We start from the raw sequence: 14,172 nt of genomic DNA on the forward strand, positions 1-14,172 counted from the left end.
TAATCTCCATTTCTAACGACCACCAAAAGAGAAGCACAGTTTCTGTGATGAAATTAACTTGAGATTTCAGTAGAATGGAATGAAGCTACAGTGTTGTGCATGACACAGGAAAGAGATGTTCACTTACGAAAAGCTGCACATGCCAGGGAAAACCTGAAATCAGATGCAACAAATATTTCAAATGACTCGTACATACTGACTTTCAATCTACAGAAGGCATTCCCGTTTCCAAAATTTTCCACATCAGAAGCCTACTACAAGAGGAATCTGTATGTGTACAACTTTGGAATACATTAATTTAATGGAAAGAATGAATTATGTATGTGTGGGATGAAACAGAAGGGGGAAGAGGATCACAAGACCTTTCAACATGCCTAATGAAGCATCTCAAGGAACATGCAAAACACTGCAAGCACGTGATTTTATATTCCGACAGCTGCACAGGACAAAATCAGAACATAAAAATGGAACTTGCTTTTTTTAGAAACCAGTACATGAAGCTGGTATGGAAACAGAAATCATAGACCATAAATTACTTGTGTCAGGGCATCTGTACCTATAAAACGAAGCCAACTTGGGCTTGATCCACGCGAAGGGTAGAAAAACAAAACCATATTTATTCATCATGTGACTGGATAACCACTGTGAAAGAACCTAAGAAGAAAATCTATTTAAAATAGTTCACATGATGCATACTGACTTTTTATCCACAAAGAAATTGGAAGCAGCCATTGCAAACCAGAAGAAAACTGTTGAAAGTCACAAAGTGAACTGGGTAGACATTCAGTGGTTGAGGTATGAAAAGAGATGAAAAATAAAAACAGGCTCGATTCTGACATACAGTTCTGTGAAACTAATTTGGCAAAAAAAGGTAAAGGAAGACCAGCACATCAGCTACCAGAAAGATAGCCTTTACAAACAGTGACATGCAGTTATGGATGCAATGGAGGAGGATGTGTTGGATTTGCTGCTTTTTATTGCTCTCATTCAGCATCTTTTGTTCAAACATATTCCTTGCATTGCAAACTCACTTTAAAAACGGTTTGCTGAAAATGACACCAAGTCTGAAGACAATGATGATTTGCTCTAAGTGTACATAGGTAAATGTAGTCAATACAAGAACGGATATGGAAATATTAAACATGGAACTGTTATATGGTATACTATTTTGTTTGCAATTATTTTCAGGGGTCTACTGAAGCAAGTCCATTGTTGCAGTCTCCAATGAGTGTTCTACATACTCCATTTTGCATGGAACAAGTGAAGTACAATTGTCTGTTTCAAAATAAAGTAAATTCATGTTTGTAAAATTTGTGCTAATTTTTTTATTCTCATATATCTTTATCCTCTGATACCTCAGAAACAATTTCTCAGGACTTGTACCACTTTTATCCTGAATGCCTCATATATTTGATGCCCACATTCTGCCATGATACCTCTTTCACAGTTGAACATAAAGTTTTAATTTTGTTTTTCAAGGCTTTCTATTCTCTAATGCATTGTTTTAGTCTGTCTGATGACGTTTCTCAGCACTTGGCAGTATTGTGTGTAGTGACATTCTGCTACTGGGCTCTGACTGCCCCTCATATTATGATACAGCTCCTGTTTCCTATTACATGACACTGTAATGACAATAGTTATCCAAATCAGTTGCTTATTAGTAGCGCATCTCTTTCTGAATTTTTTAACAGGAAAGAGCTATCAAAGTGGTGAAAGAAGAAACATGTTATGTTTTTCAGTCATGTCATCTGTATTGTATGTGGACTTCTTGCCAAGATTCCCCTTTTGGGCTTCAAATGTCTTCAGAGCAGGTGGACCCATATCTCAAAATATTTTATTCATTACCCTGGGATATGACTCTTATTTGATTCCTTTCAGTATTACTATCCGTGCATCATGATTTGACATGCCATTGTCCTCTTCAATATGAGAAAAATCTATGAAGACACTGTCTGTATCAGGCTGTAATATTCAAGTTAGTCTACGAAATGTATCATATTTGCATGCTTACTGACATTAAGCTACCCAATAGAGCTTACTTTTATTTGTTTTTTTTTTTTTAATCCATTCAAACAATGGAAAATCCAGGATGGAATGTAATTATTCATTTATTGCTGGACTAGTATCGAGAGCATGTCCATCATCAGTGTCACACGTCTTATGTAGTGGTTTCTTAGTGCATGCCAAAGATGTTTGCCATTGTCATATAATTATAAAATTACGTGATAGTTTTAATCAGCATAATTATGAATTTGGGACAGCACAATGTGCCCAAGACATTCAGGCAAGTCCATTGACATTCTTTCCTGCAGGGAGTCAGTCAGAAAGTGTATGTTCAAATCTCCACACATCATCAACTTCATGCCTTTCTTAAGAAATGATTGTAGCATGTCATCAAGTATAGAAAGGGAAACGTTGAGGTCTTTACTAGGGGATCTGTAAAGGCCTATAATGAATTTATTTCTTGAAAATTGAAACACTTCTGCACAATCTTCAAATATGTAGTCTTTATAATATTTTAATGCAAACTCTCCTGAATGAAACATTACACTTAGTATAAATGGCCACTTCTCCCTTTTGCAACAAACTTCTCACATAAAAGTCAGTGAGATGTACCCCTTCACAGGAAGCCTTAGTATTCCTTTGATAAGTAAATGATGCCCTTAGAAACAAATTTCACTGTCAAGTTTTATTAGCAATTTATGTACTTACCTTTCAACCAGGGATAGCTCTTCTTGACTTCATCCTGAAAATGATCTAGCCCTTCTCCACATTATGACCAGAATTTGACCTTGAGTTATCCCAGATCAATCTACTAAACTATCATTCATAAGCTGCACCAACTGAGCTGTGTGACTTGTCTGCAGTCATCAGCACCTTCTCAAGTCCCATACTAACTTACCTCACAGCACTGTCAAGAATGGCTGTACGGCATTATCATCAGTGGTTGAGTTTGAGCAACAATCGTATCCAAATCACTGGCCATATCGCAAGACCATTCCCTACAAAAACTATTCTCAAACACTCCCACTCCCACTACCTGACTCTCTATAGTAAAAACCTTACACAAAGTACCAAAATCTTTGGTTACCTTATTAAGCCCAACACTTAGTATAAAAATGCTTGTGACTCGATACTACTTACCTAATGTCTCCTGTTGCTGTGGGCCTTCACCACACCTATGACTACAACACAGCAGCAGAATACTTTGTTGCACCCAGCATCCAACAGCTTAGTGGGAAATTTTGTCTGCACTTTAAGATCCAAATATCAAATTTACAAGATCAACAATGAACACATGCCACATATGCAATTAGCCATTACATGCAACACGGTAATGCAATGGAAACTGTTCATCAGAAAAACAAAATACTAAATGTTGTCGCAATAGCCAGCTTTTAAATGTACCCACAGGATACCAGCTGACGTGCCCAAAATCTTTAGCGTCTTTGAGGTAAGGAACTAATGGTTGGAAATAAATATTTTGTTTTTATTGACATAAATAATTTACATCTTACAGCTCAAGAATTTTAGCTAATACCAACTGTTCAAAGTAATGACCACCATCCTTGATGCAAGTATTACAACACAGTCCACTGACAAAACAGGTATAACTGCTGTTTCACCATTACTCTCCACACTATATTTTCTTAAGTGTGTATTTCATGGAGACACTAATAGGTGCTTGGAAGAATCTTTTTCCAAATCATGCAAAACAATCTCTTCAAATCCTACTGTATGAATAGTTCTTTAATGAAAACTTTGGCTAGCTCTCTGTGGACGGAACATGGCACTAACTGACCCAAGAATTTTGCACAAACGAAGAAGTCATAACATCATTTTATGAAACTACATTTGCACTGAATACACCTTTTCTGCTCATAATATACTTGTAGAAAACTCAGCTGTCCATGGGTCACATAGTAAGCTCTCCACAATATTTCAGCAAACAGATCTGTCATATGCATGTGGTTCCTGATGACTGCTGCTCTGCTCATATTGGCATCTTTCATACATTGGCTGTTACCCCCTGCATCACTCTGTTCCTGTCACTGTCCAAGCAACCACCATGGTGGGGGAGATGGTAATGTCCAACAGTGAACTGTGTCTCCAGTGTCTGTACTATTGACATCAAGTTGTAATGTAGCAAATTATTAAGAGTTGTCGTCATGCACTGAAAGCATAGCTTGCTGTGGAGCCAGGAGGAGAGCTCATTTTGTTCTCACTCTTACACAGCTGAAGCTGGCTACTGGACTGAGCTAGGTTACAGGAAATTTTAGACATTTTTCAAATGAGTCATGCAATAGTCCCGAAAGTCCAATATTTTAACTAACTTTCAGAATGTTCATAGAATGGAGTTTTGTGGCCTTTGCATGGTAGGTATTTAGTGGAATTTTTGTCAACACTGCTTTTGTTGTCTAAACCAGTATCTACCATTGCAGAGTGAAGTGGCAGACAACCTGAAGCGTATCCAGGTAGGTGGACAGATTGTTTAAAGGGTAGTGAGACAGGAACCAGCCCCACCACATAGGGTGCATTTAGTGGCAGAGAAAAGTAAAGTTCACAGTCAAATGAAGTTTAAAAGCAGCACTGTAAAATCCATGTTAGAAAGACCCGTGCATGTGCAGATAAACTTTTGAACTGAAGTGATGGGATGAGGACTTAAGTCCAGTGCAGAACTGTGAACAATATTAGCAGAGGTTCAGGACACAGCAGGCAGGGAGGTAAGTGCACTTCAGGAACGCTGATGGAAGTGGCTTGTAGCAGCGTCCATAGTAGGTCGGCAGCAGGAGTAGTTGGCAGCCATGGACAGTGCTGTGGACCGGACATGGCAGCCTTTGGCGGAGGACTTACAATAGCTGTGCTGACAACGTGGAGGAAAAGCTAACAAGGGAACCTCCCCATCGCACCCCCCTCAGATTTAGTTATAAGTTGGCACAGTGGATAGGCCTTTAAAAACTGAACACAGATCAATCGAGAAAACAGGAAGAAGTTGTGTGGAACTATGAAAAAAATAAGGAAAATATACAAACTGAGTAGTCCATGCGTAAGATAGGCAACATCAAGGATAGTATCAACACAGGAGCGCTGTGGTCCCGTGGTTAGCGTGAGCAGCTGCGGAACGAGAGGTCCTTGGTTCAAGTCTTCCCTCGAGTGAAAAGTTTAATTTTTAATTTTCAGACAATTGTCAGAGTTCAGGCACTCGCACATAATCAACTTCGCTCTCCAAAATTCCAGGACATGTTCAGATTTGCTTGGACATATGCAGGATTTGACAGTCTACACAAGGAAAAATTTGAAAACGTTAAAAACATATGTTTTGACAGAGCACAGGGAAAACTGTGCGACTGTGAAACTGTTGCATTCATTTGTTGCAGTTTATGTGACACACTCTTATGTTTTCATCACTTTTTTGGAAGTGATTATCACATCCACAAGAAAACCAAAATCGGGCAAGGTAGAAGAATCTTTTTACCCATTCGCCAAGTGTACAAGTTAGGTGGGTCGACAACATATTCCTGTCATGTGACGCGTATGCCGTCACCAGTGTCGCATAGAATATATTAGATGTGTTTCCTTGTGGAGGAATCGGTTGACCTATGACCTTGCGATCAAATGTTTTCGGTTCTCATTGGAGAGGCACGTCCTTTCGTCTAATAATCGCACGGTTTTGCGGTGCGGTCGCAACACACAGACACTAAACTTATTACAGTGAACAGAGAGGTAAATGAACGAACGGACAGATCATAACTTTGCAAAAATGAAGTAAGTAAACTTTTCGCTCGAGGGAAGACTTGAACCAAGGACCTCTCGCTCTGCAGCTGCTCACGCTAACCACGGGACCACGGCGCTCCCATGCTCACGTCATCCTTGATGTTGCCTATGTTGCCCAAGGACTACTCAGTTTGTATGTTTTGTTTATTTTTTATAGTTCCACACAACTTCTTCCTGTTTTCTCGATTGATCTGTGTTCAGTTTTTCAAGGCCTATCCACTGTGCCAAATTATAACTAAATCTGAGGGGGGTGCGATGGGGAGGTTCCCTTGTAAGTAGTGTTTTGCTTCGTGTGGTGTGTCAGTGTAGAAAGAAACTTGTCAACATGGAGAAAAGTGACAAGTCTGTAATAAGTGAAAGGAAGTATGGTGTAGATTTTGATGTTTCAGTAGTTGCAGATGATAGGAAATTTTAGCTCTGATATGTCTCTGATTAATGACAGTGTTTAAGCAAAATCAGTATCCGATTATTATAGGTCAATTAATGAGCAAGACACGGTGGAAGATGATGTTAAGATGGCACCAGGTATTGCAAACAAAATAAAAAGGGAGTCTGGTTTTGAAGTTGATAAGCAAAATATAAGCACTCCCATTCAAAAAATAAGTAGGGGACAGACACCTGGTCTTAATGTTAAATTAGTACCATTTACTGTCACTGAAATGAAAATAGAGCCAGCATTGGGGACTGGTGAGCAGAATGTCTGCATTGCAACCATGTTACAAAACATTATGAAACAGATGGGTGGTATTAGTAGTAGTATGAATGGAGTGAGATCTGAAATAAGTGAACTGGGTAATGATATAAGAATTATGGATAAATGAACTTGGATCTGATGTGGATAGTAAAGTAAGTAGATTAGTTTCTGAAATTAATCAGGGGTTTATAAAACAGTGAGAAGATTTTGATTGTAAATTGAAAAATCTTAAAGGGGTAATTCAGGGGGAAATGGATCACAGAATTTCAGGCTTAAGTGATTCTGTACAAAATGAGATATCACAGCTTAACAAAAGTGTGAATGGACAAATTTCCCACGTGAAACAAGAATGTGAGAATGATATTGTAACAGAAAAAAATGTTCAAATGTGTGTGAAATCTTATGGGACTTAACTGCTTAGGTCATCAGTCCCTAAGCTTACATACTACTTAACCTAAATTATCCTAAGGAAAAACACACACACCCGTGCCCGAGGGAGGACTCGAACCTCCGCCGGGACCAGTAACAGAAAAAGGTGAACTAATTACTCATATAAAGCAAGTTACTGAAGGTTAGTGAACAGCTAGATGAATAGTTAAGTGCTCACTTGACTAAACTACAGGCCCAAGTAGATCACGTTCACAAAAAGTATAATGAGGATCATAAAGTTCTGGCTATTAAAATAAAGGAGGAATATGACAAATGTAAACTGTTTGAAGGGCAAGTGTGTGCAAATATAAACTAGAAACTAACTTGTCAGGATTTAGTACAGCAGTAAATGGTAACCTACAAGAGCATGACATAACACTAACAAATATAGAACAGAAAATTACTAGCAGTAGTGGTCCTGTAATAATAAATAGTGTTGAATAGTGTTGCAGAGTCCTCTGGAATTGCCTATGTTAGCCACAGACAGTTTTTGAGATTTGATCCCAATAAGTGTGTGCACCCCAACGAGTTCTGGAATAATTTTGAGGATGTGTTGCCTAGGTCATGGAATGACAAAGAGAAAATAGGCTTTGTAGTACCTAAACTTATGCGAGAAGCTTGTATTTGGGGAAATTTAGCTGTAGACAAGTATGACAACATGGAAAGTTTTAAACAGGCTCTCTTTGACGAATACTGGGGAAAAAGAAAACAGATGGAAGTATTAAACAGCTTTTGGTCAGGTGAAAAGTTTAACCCACAAAAAAGGCTATGAAGAGAGTAATGCAAAAGTGGGTAACTATTTTGTCTTACATGACTACCAAGTTAGAAACGGAACAAATTATTATAGGGCTAGAAAACAAGTTGTCTTTGTACTCGCGAAATAAAATCATTTCTGCACCCAGGGAGGACATAAACAACTTCATTGGTCACTTGGAATGGGTAGAGAATATTTTGACAGAAGAAGAAAATAATAATAGAGGTTATAGGGCTCCTACTAGGCAAAATGAAGTGCAAGTAAACAGAGTACGTGTGCAGAGAGCTAACTATCAGAGAGGAAGGTCCAGAGGACAATGGGGCTTTACTGGATATAGAAATTATGACAGGAGCAGGAATGACAGTTATCATAATCAGCAGTCAGCTGAGAAAATGGAATAGCATCCCAGACAGCTGAATGAATGGAACACTACAGCTAAGGGCAGAATAGGCGATGAGGAAAACTAGCTGCAGACCGCCAAAATGCATGTTAAATCTGCTAGTAAAGCCCTTTGTAAGCCAGCAACCAACACAACACACAGTAGTGGTACAGGTACTATAAACATATCAAAGGAAAGGGAGGAAGTGAAAATACTTAATTTTCAGGGAAACGCGGCAGAATTTTGTGAAAGATTAGATGAAAATTGTGTATCTAGGAACCAGGTCAGCAAGGAACAGGCATTACCTGATAAGAATGTGGAGCAAGATCTTAGTCTAACTGAGCACAGCAATACTAAAAGAGGATCCTATAGGGAACGTGGAAGAAAACACTGTATATGGGGCAAGTGTAGCAGAGGAGGAAGATATACCATCAGGTGAAGTTTTAGCTAGAATAGAGGAGATTCTGTCTGATACTGATCGAGCAGTTTCAGATGTCAATTAAGATGTAAGTAGAGTAGAAGCAAGTTCATTGGATAGTGATGCAGCTACAGAAGTAGATGAATCTGGGGGTTATTTTGAAAAGTCTGACAACTTAGAAGGAAGTGTTGCAGAATATGAAAGGATTAGCAGAGGTGCATTTTTGGAGAAATGTTTTGACTTGCCATTAGTAGACAGATTACTTAAAGCTGCCACAATTAAAGAGGAAAAAGACACCATAAATGTGTGTGTTATTTTCCCAGGAGGTATGGGATTCGACACGTGAGATAGTGCAAGATTTATTGGAAGAAACAGATCCTAAAACTGTTGAAGAATCATCAGGACAGCCAATAATAGAGGTTGTAGATTTTGGTCAAAAGCTTCCTTGATAGTGGTTCAGATGTATGAGCAATGTCAAAAATTTTTGTAGATGCTATTCCCAATGGTTCATGGCATGTTATCTGCCCTGATGCCACCCACTCCGACCAGGAGCCCTCCCCAAGAGCGCCACCCAGCCACAGCAAAGGCCATCTGGCAGGATGGCCATTGCCAGGGGTCCCGATGCCCCAGGGTGATGGGCATCTACTCCTTGGCATGCGTGGGGAGTTAGCGGTGCAGGCATCAGCAGAGCGATCCCTCTGTTGTCAGGGGGCTACAACCAACAGGGTACATGGCGGCCCCAACACAACGGACAGGTTACAGTGTTGGATATGAGGTACAAAGAAGTCCATGGTCATTCTTTGTACCTCATATCCAACATGGTCCTTGTCAGCACAGAAAGTGACACTGCATTGTGTGTGGTGGAAAATGCACCCAGGAAGGTGTCCTTGCCCAAGAAATGGAGAATGGGTGGGACTGAAATGTGACGACAAGGAAGTAGGCTAAGGATCTCGATGCATGATGGACACAATGCACCATGTAAGGCGCCCTTCCCCAATTGGCTCGCTCTTCGGAAAATTTTGAAAAATGGTCAAAGCCATCACATAAAGGCTTTTAGTCGCCTCTTATGATAGGCTCCTGCCTATTCTAATCCCCAAACCTGCAGGGGAGGGGGGACTAGAACCTTGAAGGATCCCCACAGGAAAAAGTCCGGTGGTGTGAGGTCTGGTGATCATGCGAGCCATGTTCTACAAGCACCTCTGCCAATTACACAGCCATTGAAGAGTTCATTTAAATATCCACATACAGCATGACTGTAATGAATGGATGCCCCATCATGCTGCAACCACAGTCATAGCCTTATGTCCAGGGGAACATCTTCCAGCAGGCCAGATAGAGTTTTGCAAAAACAGACATAATGTCTGATAGGATAGCCGCAGTCAGTGATTTTACAATGTTACTTTTAATCCGTCTTGATTGCAAAATGTTTATTCATATGACCGGTTTTGGTTCATCTAGAACCATCTTCAGATCTGATATTTCGGTTACAGGAGTAACCCATCCAAATACAGCAACTTCCACATGCTGAGTCACAAAACTGGTCATATAAATAAACGTTTTGCAGTCAAGACAGATTATAAGTAACGGGTAGAGTTTCTTGCAAAAAGTGAAGGTAATTTGTCCTGGTAAGTCTAAGAGGTAGACGGACCAGCCCAATCAGATTGTCACCCACAATTCTTGCCCAAATGCTGAGCGAAAATCATTCCTGGTTCCTTTGGGCATACGTGACATGAGGATTTCCCCTTGCCCAGTAATGAATGTTTCGAGTGTTGTAAATCCCAATGGAAGGTGCAGTCATCAGTAAACAACACAATGGTGGGGAAGTCGGGATCTCATGCAACACAGTGCAGAAAGCACCAGCAATACCCTAGCCTGTGTTGATAGTCCACCACAGGATTTAGATCTTTGACAGTGTGGAAACTAAATGGATGCTGGCCATCATCCTTCAAAACCTCCCAGACTAACCGATGAGTGACCCCCATGTAATGTCCAACCACTCGAGTACTTGTCATAGTTGCTTCCTCGAAGTGCTCGAGACCAGTCTCTTCAAATACAGCATCCTGTCGTGTTTGAGGTCTCCCAGCATCACCATGATATCCTGCTAACGAGCCTGTTTCGCCCAGTCGCCAGTGAATTACTGTAAACATTAGCAGGTTTGGGTGACGTCTTTCTGGGTACTGTCCCTCATACAAACCTCGTGCTTCATGTGCATTACCGTCAGCTAATCCATAAACAAAAACCCTATCTTGTTGTTCTTCAAACAAATACTGCACCACCACACTTACTGTATGACTAAATCGCAGATGACGTGTGTGCTTCGAAGTGAAGCTTATGTGTGAATACCTCTGACGTGAGGTGGAGACACCTGTGTGTGTTACGTTGGGGCAGTGACGGGGCGAGGGACGTTCGTATGTGTGAACCGAGAACCATAGCACTACCCGTCAACCGATGGACAACAACAGGGCAATCCCACGGCCAATTAGAGAATCTGGCACCAAGTTTCCATAGTTTAAAAATGGTGTGTTTTTGACCTACACAACATTAGTAATTTTGATTCCTAATGGCATCGAAGCAGTTACTAGAAGCAAAATGTGAAGAAAATATACATTGTTACAACACAAGAAGCAATAGACGCATTTATACTCCATACCACAGACTGTCAAAATCACTTAAGCATAACTATTCATACAAACACTGCATGACTGGTTAGTGGCCCACAGATTCTATAATATAAAGGAATTTACCAAATGTAACATAAAACTGTAATGTTAATAACTAGCCTGTTTTTCTTTTAAATTATCGACTGTATTATGTGTGTGTGGCAGCCTAATAACAATATTTATTATTATTATTATTATTATTATTCACTTATATAGTGAAAATGTATTATAATAATAGTGATTGTGCAATAAGTAAAAAGAAAAACTCCTCACAATTCAGTCTCATTCTTAAAAACCAATGACACAATATAATAATCCTTACCTCCCAGGTCATTTTTTGACATACTGTGTCCTAGGTATGGTCTGACAGACCGTTATATTTAAATAGGCATAAACATTAAGCTATTTCATTGACACAATTCAGTTTTTTATGTAAAGGTTACTTTAATATGACACAAAAAATATATTTAAATAAATTTTAGTGTTTATTTCTGTGAACAATATGCACTGAAAAAAAAAAAGAATAGCATAACATTACATGAAATGCCATAAAAAGTCAAACACCCTGAAATCTAAATTTTATACTCCCATGAAAGATAGAAAAATAAAAATCACACTAGTATTTTTAGGGTATTTGTTTGTATTTAAAAAGTTTTCTTTGTACTCACTGCAAACTTTTGTTGAGAACATTACATTTGTACTCGTTCCACAGATCATGAACACATCTCATGTACGGTTCATCAGTTTAGCAAAAGTTTTCTGATCTCTCTCTCTCTGCATATTTTTACTAACTTTTCTTAATGCATCACCCTGGGGCATTGGGACTCCTGGCAATGGCCATCCTGCCAGATGGCCTTTGCTGTGGCTGGGTGGCGCTCTTGGGGAGGGCTCCTGGTCCGAGTGGGTGGCATCAGGGCAGATGACACGCCATGAACCATTGGGAATAGCATCTACAAAATTTTTTGACATTGCACATACATCTGAACCACTATCAAGAAAGCAAGAAAATTTAGCCCAACAAAGTACTTGCTTGGAGCAGCTGATCTAACTACACTGACTATCCTGACAGAGCTGTTCGATTGGGGCTGATTGTACCACATGAAAGCAGGAACCAAGCTAACATTTGTATGGCTCAGTGCAGATGCTATTGTTACCAGGTCACACTCATTGTTGTAGCCATGTTCCCTGTTTCCTACTCCACCCCTTTTCACAACATGATCCTGCTTTGTAAAACCCTTGCACAATGATTCTACATCCTCTATCACTTGATTAAGTTTTGCAGTGGGCTTGAAAAAACTTGGACCTGGTACCTGTCACCTATTTTTTCCTGCAAGATCTGGCCCCCACCTCTTCCATGGCTACTACCTAACAACAGAACACTTCTCCTATTTTCTACCTTTTTGAAACAGTTCGTTTCCTGGTGAAAATCTGTCAAGTATTAATTGCACTTGCATACATCTGAGCCTCTTCCTTAGGTAAATGAGGTAGCAAGCCAAATCTGTTGTTGGTGCCAATGATGATACAGCCAGATACTGATCTCTTTCTATGGCCCCTGTTCCTTGCTACCATTTCCCACCTGTCTTCACCTGTCTCACCCTCCCTAACACAATACATTAATATTTGTTCCTTAGATAATGAATACAACATTTTGTAATGATGTTAATGAGTTGGTTTACTATAAGTATTCATAAAACACTTTATTTATTTATTCTTTACAGTTACTACTTCATATCCAAAAATTCAGCTATTGAGCAGAATTTGTCATTCAGAAATTATTTTAATTTGTTTTTAAATGCTGGTCGGCTATTTGTCAAACTACCAACGATTTTTGTGGCAGCATAATTCACCCCTTTCTGTGCCAAAGTCAGATTTAACACAGAATAGTGAAGATCATTCTTTCCCCTAGTGTTGTGGCTATGCACTTTGCTATAATTTTTGAATTAGGATGGGTTATTAATAATAAATTACGTAAGTGAGAATATGTATTGTGAAGGCACTGTGAATATCCTACGTTCCTTAAATACATGCTTTTGAGGTGATCTTGGGTTGGCTCTGACTACACGCTTTTGTGCAATGAATACTTTTTCTCTTAATGATTAATTACCCCAAAATATGAAAGCAATGAATGAAAATTGGCATAGTAGGCTAAGTTACTGATATGTTTATCACTAAAATTTGAAATAACCCTAATATCACACATAGCTGAAACTAACCTGATGCAGATCATCATCAATGTGTTTCTTCCAATTCAATTTCTCATCAGTGCACACACTCAGAAATTTAGGATATTCTGACTTTGCAAGACTTCTGTTCAAAGTCTACATTTATCAATGGTGTTATACTATTTACTGTGCAGAAATGTATGTACTATGTTTTCTCAAACTTTAGTGAGAGGCCATTTGCAGAGACCACTTAATAATTTTGTGAAAGACATCATTCATAATTTTTAAGGGATCCAAGACTGAGTCCCATGGAATAACACTCTCGGTACCTCCCTAGTTGGAGGGAAATTTCAACCTTCCAGTTAAATATGAATTAAACTATTTGTGCACAGTCCCACTCACACCATAATACTTAAGCTTGCCTAGAAGAATTTCATGATTCACACAGACAAGAGACTTTGAGAGATCACAAAAAAAAATCCCAATGGATGATGTTCGGTTATTCAGTGTGTTTAATATTTGGTCAGTGAAAGCATATATAGCATTTCCTGTTGAAAGGCCTTTCAGAAAACCAAACTGGCATTTTCTTCGTACTTCATTTTGACAAACATATGAAGCTACTCTTCACCACATTGCTTTTTCAAGAATTTTGGATAAAGCTGTCAGACACGATATTGGGCAGTAACTATTAGCATCAGACCTATCCCCTTTTTTATGCAATGGCTCAACAACAGCATTTTTAAGTCTATCCAGAAAAATGCCCTGTTTCAGTGAGCTACTACATATGTAGCTGAGAATCCTGCTTACCCCTTGGGAACAAGCTTCTATTATTCTGTTGGAAATGCCACCAATTTCATGCAAGCTTTCATTTTCGAGTGAATTTATTATTTTCCTAATTCAG

This window comes from Schistocerca serialis, chromosome 9 (genome assembly GCF_023864345.2).
Source record: "Schistocerca serialis cubense isolate TAMUIC-IGC-003099 chromosome 9, iqSchSeri2.2, whole genome shotgun sequence".
Lineage (NCBI taxonomy): Eukaryota > Metazoa > Arthropoda > Insecta > Orthoptera > Acrididae > Schistocerca > Schistocerca serialis.